Raw genomic sequence first — 8,004 nt, 5'->3', positions numbered from 1 at the left:
AATTTGAGGATTCTGTTTGGCAGGCAAGTGCTTCTAGCAGTTGAATCGTTAAGGAATTTTGCATGGTTTTTTGGCCTTCCAAGTCTTTTTCCTGACTGATTTTGCACCAAGTACGAGGGGCTGGAGTAAGCACGCCAAAGTCAAAAATCTTAATCACAATTCTGACATCCTCTTGCTTCCATAGTTGTATTTTCAAGAATGAATATTCCTACTGAGAATGAGTGTGTGTGGGGGCTCTCCCCATGCTGATGCTGTTACACTGCAGCTGGTAGGTGCAAGACACCTGCTGCTTCTCTGTGGCTCTTTACTTTGTGCTATCAGTTTCTACCCTATTACCCAGAACGAAAGGTTGGGGCTTTTTTTCTTTTAAAAGGAAACTTATTTCTGAAACTAACCACAAAAATGATGTATCTTGGAAGACACTGACTGGACTGACCCAGTTAATGCTGTCCTGATTTGGGACAGATGGTGATAGGCCCGCTTCAGTCAGCAAAGCAGAATGTCTTTTTTGCTGGGTTTCTTTTTTGTTTCTATGTGCCAGGGTCTGTTTCCAGTTGTCTGCTCTGCTGTAGGTATTCCTGCGTCAGCCTGCTAGTTGCTTTCATTCCTCCCTCTTTCTGGTTTGTATTTGCACTTCTACCAGATGTTTTTTGTGGGCAGACTTGAATTCTGCAGCATTTCATCCACCTTTGTGTTAGGAGATCTCTATGTTACCCAGTTACTTGGCCTCCTTCATATGGAAAAAAGTCTTTTCAGAATCCAAACTCGGGAAGAAATTATTGTTTTTGTTCTCATTATTGTAAAGGAAGAAGATTAATAACAGGATTAGATTGCTTAAATTGCCAAAAAGGACATATAAGCAGATGTGGAAAACCATTGAATTAAACAAGAATTTTGTGGGAAGTTTTATAGCAGGACATTTTCTCTTCCCTTGTCTAGGTTGTTCCAAGGGACAGCTCTCTGATGGCAGCAACTTAAGTCCTTTGGGGAGCACAGACCTATGATAAACCTGATTTCAGTGTTACTGTGCAGGTGTAATTAATTAGGGAGTGGCTCCACTTTTCTAGTGGAGGAGTAAATGTTTTTTTCAGTCTTTTGGCAGTGTTGGCATTATAGATGCATGAGTGAAAGCATTTGTTATTTTGGTTTAGAATGGTGGCTCTAACTACAGCGAATTTACCACTTTTTCAAAGTCAATAAACTGGGATTTTTGGTCTCTGTGTTAAAAGACAAGACCAGAGTCCCCTTGACAGGGGCATGGATGAATCAGTCTGTCTCCTTACCTTCACATCAAACAAGTGTCACATGCTGACACAAATAAAATCAGATTTTACTAAAGCAAGATGGGCCTGTGAACATCGCAGAGGCTCTTCCAGTTTGTCTAGTGCTGACAGACTCGGGGCAGAAGGCAGCAAACGGAAGGGGCAGCTGTAACACTCGCTTCATCAGTGCCCGGAGTGGTTTTCAAAGCCAACCACTCTAAAGAATCACTTTGTATTTCCCATCAGGACTCCTGCTCTGATTGCATATCGCCCCAATAGGCAGATAAATGAGCTAAAAGCAACACTGTTAGAAAAGGGTGGAGGGAGGGGAAAGGGGAGAGGGGGGAAGTGGCTCACTTGCTGTGCTGACTCAGGCAATGGGTTTCAGGCTGGCTGCGATGAATGAAAGCAGCTGCATGCACCCATGGCCCACGCTGGTCACTGAGGTGGCTTCTGGGAAGGCAAGTCTGAAGACTGCAAAATAAAAGCATACGGGCGATTAAAGGGAGCTTCAGGGTGCCAGGTATCTTTTTAAACCTTGACATGAAATAACAATCGATAGTAACTTGAAGCAGAGAAAGGAACGGAGATGTCATTGGGATGGTTAAAGCATTTCTTTTATCTGATCAAACCTGTCTACTTATATGTGCTTAGCAAAGGCTATTAAGATAAATTGCCATTTAAGTTTGTTTTTTAAGATAGCGTGACTTCAGATACATCCTCAAGCAATTGAGGATTGATTTTTACAGACTGTGTTTTGAATTTGAAGACTACTTAGGGGGATTACGTGGGAGACTTGTTACCATGTCAGGCTAAAGGTGCAGTTAGTGCCTTGATGTGTTTTCTGTGTCTATTGAATAATTTTTGGTGAGTTCTTTGGTAAGACACAAAAAGCAGGTGAGTTTTGAGAACAAGAGAATGCAGCCCAAACTTCCCCATCCTCCCTTAGCTACAGAAAACCAGCTGCTTCTCGTTTCAGAATCAAAACAGGTAAAAGCTTCTTTGGAGGGTGGGGCACAGGCTGATCTATGTCTTTAGGATTTATAGTGAAATTATGCAATTTGAAATTGTATTAGATATCTGCTATTCTAACTCAGCTGTGTTTGCAGAACAGTATTAATATTTGTAAAACGCACAGTATTAGTATCTAGGGGGGAATATGACAGGGATGAATGAAATTCACAGGAATCCTTGAAAGTTTGTCAGTACCAATATTAGAAATTGGAGCTCTTGTACTTAAGTTTCACATGTTGGTTCAGATTATAAACGTGCATTTGGAGCGCTGAATTTAATGTTCTTCCCAGAAGTGCATAGAAAAGCTAGGAGCTTACAGCCCTCTAACAGAAATGAAGGGACAAGACAGGCTGTCACTGTTTGCAGATAAGGAAAACGGGAGAGAAGAGCTAGCTGCCTCCCCACTGAATCTAATCCAGCTCTACCCACTGTCTGCAGGCGCGAGCTTCAGTGGAGGAGCCGTAGCCCACAAAGGCAGAGCCCTGCACCCCCTGGATACCTTCTCTATTTCCCCTTTCAGCTCTGAACCTTTACCCACTGTTGTACAATGGCACCTTGTTATCAAATCTCCAGCAAATACTTTGGCAGGGAAGAGACTTTTCCACTCTGTCACATCTGCTCTGGTATCTCAGAACAGATACTGACTTGTTTGTGCCAGTTTCCAATAAGTACTTACATAAAACAAACAGTTTTTAAAACCTCTAAGCTTTCACATTTGGCATTTGAATTTAACTTTATTCCCTTTTCCTTCTGTATGTTGTATTGGTTGTTAAGGATGGAAGAGGAAAAAAATTCAACATCTCGGGGAAAAAGATACCAGCAGTGCACCCGAGGAAAAGGTGACGTAAGGACACAAATGCGAACAAGGGTGACTTCGGAGCTGAGTTCAGCAGGGCTGGCCATGAGGTTCTGCATGTACCTACTCCCGCTGCCTCCCACCCCTCCCAGCTGCCCACCACCTTCCTCCACGCAGGGCGACAGTGATTTCAGTGAACTCTGTTGTGAGAAGCAATATTTATGTTTTCTGATCGCTCCAGTCATTTGTCAGTTCCTAGCAGAGACCTCCTCAAAGGCAGCACTGCCAGCAGCAGGATCTAGTCCACTTTTCAGCTCCTGTTTTAGAGAAGAGCTGGAGTGGGGCACTGATCCCAGCAGGGCTTCCTCACTCAGAGAAACACAGGTTAGATTTCACTTGTTATTGAAGCTGTGTTATTTGCTTGGCTCTCTGCCCTGCTCTTGGTTGCATCTATTGCCTGAACAAGGGAGGTAAAGCTGAAATGCAGTTCTTTGTGCTGCTACCCAGCGACCGTCTGAGGAATTGAGCGCTGCAGTGCAGCAGGAGCCTGTTTTTGTTCTAACACCTTCATGGTCACTCACAGCACAGCTCATTCCTCCTGGATCTTCTGCAGGGAGAGTGGCAGCGGGGCCCATGGCCGGTCAGGGGAGAGCGGCATCCCACGGCATCGCTGGGCCAGCGACCGACAGCCCTGGGCTGGGGGGCAGAAATGGGGTCCTGGGCCATGGGGGATGCCTTGCAGGAGCTGGGCAGGGCTGTATGGACTATTGGTGCCCTTGGGGCCCTGACAAACGTTTCCAGCAGTGGGTGCATGTTCCTGGTTTTCTGCCGTATAAAACAGAAGTATTCTGTTTTTGACAAAGCAGCAACAAAGGCAGAGAGACAAGCGTGGCAGGACAGTGGTATGCTTAGTGACAGCTTGTCAGGTAATGACTGACTGACTGACTGACTACCAAACTGCCCAAACAGATTAACGGGGTGGGGGGAGCAGGGATGCTGTCCCCTGCGCTCATTTGGTGAAGGATGGCTCACAACACTGGAAAAGCCAGGCTGAGGACAGCCTCCTCCTCCAGCCCGTCCAGATCCCTCTGCAGAGCCTTCCTACCCTCCAGCAGATCAACACTCCTGCCCAACTTGGTGTTGTCTGCAAACTTACTGAGGGTGCACTTGATCCCCTCGTCCAGATCATTGATAAAGGTATTAAAGAGAACTGGCCCCAACACTGAGCCCTGGGGAACACCACTTGTGACCGGCCGCTAACTGGATTTAACTCCATTCACCACAACTCTTTGGGCCCAGCCATCCAGCCAGTTTTTTTACCCAGCAAAGCATATGCTGTCCAAGCCATGAGCAGCCATTTTCTCCAGGAGAATGCTGTGGGAAACGGTGTCAAAGGCTTTACTAAAGTCCAGGTACACAACATCCACAGCCTTTCCCTCATCCAGTAAGCAGGTCATCAGGTTAGTCAAGCAGGACTTGCCTTTCATAAACCCATGCTGACTGGGCCTGCTTGCCTGGTTGTCCTGTACGTACCATGTGATGACACTCAAGATGATCTGTTCCATAACCTTCCCTGGCACCGAGGTCAGACTGACAGGCCTGTAGTTCCCCGGATCCTCCTTCCGGCCCTTCTTGTAGATGGGCATCACATTTGCTAATTTCCAGTCCCCTAGGACCTCCCTGGTTAGCCAGGACTGCTGATAAATGACAGAAAGTGGCTTGGTGAGCACTTCTGCCAGCTCCCTTCAGTACCCTTGGGTGGATCCCATCCGGCCCTCTAGACTTGTGTGTCTCTAAGTGGAGTAGCAGTTCGCTAACCATTTCCTCTTAGATTATGGGGGCTTCATTCGGCTCCCTGTCCCTGTCGTCCAGCTCAGGGGGCTGGGTACCTGCAGAACAACTCATCTTACTGCTAAAGACTGAGGCAAAGAAGGCATTGAGTACCTCAGCCTTTTCCTCAGCCTTTTGTCACTACGTTCCCCCACCACATCCAATCAATATGCTCTAGCTCTTCCAAGTTTTTTTCCTCTTGTCTCATTTTTCTTCTGGGATTACAAGAGATGGAGGCTTAGATTGATTTCTTTTTCCTTTCTGAAGCAAGGGCTTGGGGATTTCACTTTTACAAGGAACTTCTGCCATGTGGAGAAAGGTCAGTATACTTTTTGCTTTGATTTTGTGTGTGTGCGTGTGTGTGTGTGTTGTTTTTCCATTTCCCAGGGCCATTGGAGACAGGCCTGCACCACACCATGGTGGTTCCAGATAAACGCTGTCTAGAGCAGAGCTACAACAGAAGCGGGCTTCTGGGAAAGACGGTCTCCATCTCTAGCTATTTGGCCGATCTGTACTCACAGTAACACTGCTGAAAGAGGCGGCAGCAGTGTTCATGGCAGCAGCTGTCTCAGATTTTCAGCTAGCCTTGATTACAAACCATATAATTATCCTACAGCACTGCCTGGTATTATGTATGCTTAAAACAGTGTTATGCAGTTTGTCTGGCACGATCAGCATTGATGGTCTCTGTCACTGGAAGTGTCAGGGCCAAAGGAGGAGCAGGCGTGTGGGCAGCTCATCTGCTCTCTGGCCACCTGGGAGCTGCTTACCAGACTTTGCTCTTGGCTCTCACCTCCTTTAATCAGCCTTGTCAACCCTGTTTCCTCACCATGATGGAGGAACTGAACCAAACTGGGAAGCGGAATCTAAGGAGACCTTGCAGACCGAAGCTCTGGTCCCATGCAGAGGGTTTGCTTGCTTTGGTGACGGAGGTGTTTAGTTCTTTGGAGAAGAGAACCCTGGGCCGACAGCCTGCGACTAGAGCAATTCTTGAATGACAATAATAGCAAACATTCAGCATTTTAAAACATGAGATTAGCACCACTGATAGCCATGGTCTTAGCGTTCCCACCAACTGCTTAACTTCTTCACCCTCCAGTGCTGAGTTATAAAAGAAACCAGTTCTCAGGCACAGATTGACCCAGACACCCCAGGATGGACAACTCAACATGGCCAGACACTTGCTGCTGCAAGTCCAGTCCTGCTCCCACCACAGTGGCTTGGTGCTGCCTGAAGAGCTGGTCCTGCTGTATGATGAAAGTGGGACGGCTGAGCCAGTGAGCAGCTGTTAGCAGCAAGCAAAGGGCTCCTGGCCGCAGAGTATTCTCGCCGCTGCAGTGCGGAGACGTGGTTTCTCTTAAGGTGTTTCTGCTGAATGGAAGATTTGCATCAACCTTGGCTGGCCTCTCCTTTTCTTTAAATGATGCAATAAATTAGAAAGTGATAAGGACCCAAAGGGACCATTTGAAATTCCAGTGGCATTTCTAGGAACTGCCCGGCATGCTCCAAGTTCCTCCCAGCGACCTGCTGGCCCGCCTGCAGGAGGGAAGCGGCTGGCTACAGTGAGGCACGTACATGGGACGGCTCTTCATCCCTGGGAAACAAACCAAAAAAGCCCTCAGAGCGTCTCAGATTACATTGTCAGCTCCCCAAACCTGAAGGTAGATGGCCCCGTGGTTAAGGCTTTCTGCTGAGGATTCAGTACACTCTTTCTAGCCCCTGTACTGACAAAGGGAGCACCAGCAAGGGAGTACCCTTGTAAATCTTAGTATGTTCCCTCATGGGGCCTGAAGTACTGGATGAATCCATTTGACTGAGAAGGTTTCTATAGACCCTGCTCGGCGCAGCTCTCCGTAAGCAGCACACAACCTGGGCAAGCCCGTTCCCTGCAGGGAAGTGGGAGCATCGCCTAATGTTCGCTCATGACGGTGCTGTCTGAAGCACGACTTGAGGGTAAGCCACGTTTCTGCAGGGCACTAAGGACAGCTTCTCCTTTAGCACTGAGTGAGCACATCAGCATCTCTCCACAGCATGGGGCATTGAGGAGCCAGGCCCCACACCTGTAGCATACAGGTCTGATGGAGGTGTTTCCAGCAGATGTCCTAGGAGGGAAAGCAATTCATAGTATTGAATGTGATGCTGGAGATCGTGTTCATTGTAAGAGAGAGCATGATGCAAATGTGCCTGAAATAACGTCTTGAATTTTAATGAGTGTGTGCAAGGAAATGGCTCCCCTGAGATCACCAGAAAATTTGGAACAAAACACAGATTAAGCACCTGGTGTTCCCAGCTCACCACTGATCTGCTCTCCCCCTGGTGTGCAAGGTGACATCGCTTTCCTTTACTGCAGCCGCTCCTCTACTGACTCCATTTGCTGAAAGTCCATGAAGCATGTCTGGTTGGGTACCTCAGGTTGGAGGGACTCTAAATAACATCCAGTCCTATGCATCGCGGCCAGATGCTGTGCTACGCAGAGCTTGTCTCTGGCTCAGTTCAGGATGGACACAGACAGCACAGATACCCTTTCCTGGCTGGACTCGTTCTCCTGCAGGACTTGTGCTCTCTCCAATCAGTGACTCCAACCTCACTTCTCAGTGGTGTTGCTCTTGAGAGGAAGCGTGGAGGCTCTGTGGTCTGGTTTGTGCTTGCTGTACAATGGGCTTTTTATTTTTCTTAACTTCAATGACCTCACACCAGTTTGGAGACTTCTCTTACCATTACTTTCTCTCTGTTCCGGAACCTGCTTTTCTCCTGGACAATTGCCATTTTCCTGCTGGAGAAGGGTACAAGAGTGGTAGAAAGAGCATGATTCATATTTGGGAATTCAGGGGGGAAAATTAGCAGCCACTAATGAATCAGTACAACATGGAAATGTGCCATGAATTAACAGCCAGGGAAACAACCTAAAGGCCCTGGCTGTGTTCAATGACAGGAAATAAAATAGTGAGGAGCATGTTAATCGTTAGCTAATCACGTAATCTGTGTTGCAGTCGGTTGGGTTTTGTCTCTCTTGTACACCCAGTTTGCAGATGCTGAGTGATTCAAAGTGACATGTTCTGCAGCCAGCAACGGTCCCTGCTTCCAAGCAGGTTACTTCATGGG

Source organism: Nyctibius grandis, chromosome 4 (assembly GCF_013368605.1).
Source record: "Nyctibius grandis isolate bNycGra1 chromosome 4, bNycGra1.pri, whole genome shotgun sequence".
Lineage (NCBI taxonomy): Eukaryota > Metazoa > Chordata > Aves > Nyctibiiformes > Nyctibiidae > Nyctibius > Nyctibius grandis.
This window is presented reverse-complemented; position numbering follows the sequence as displayed.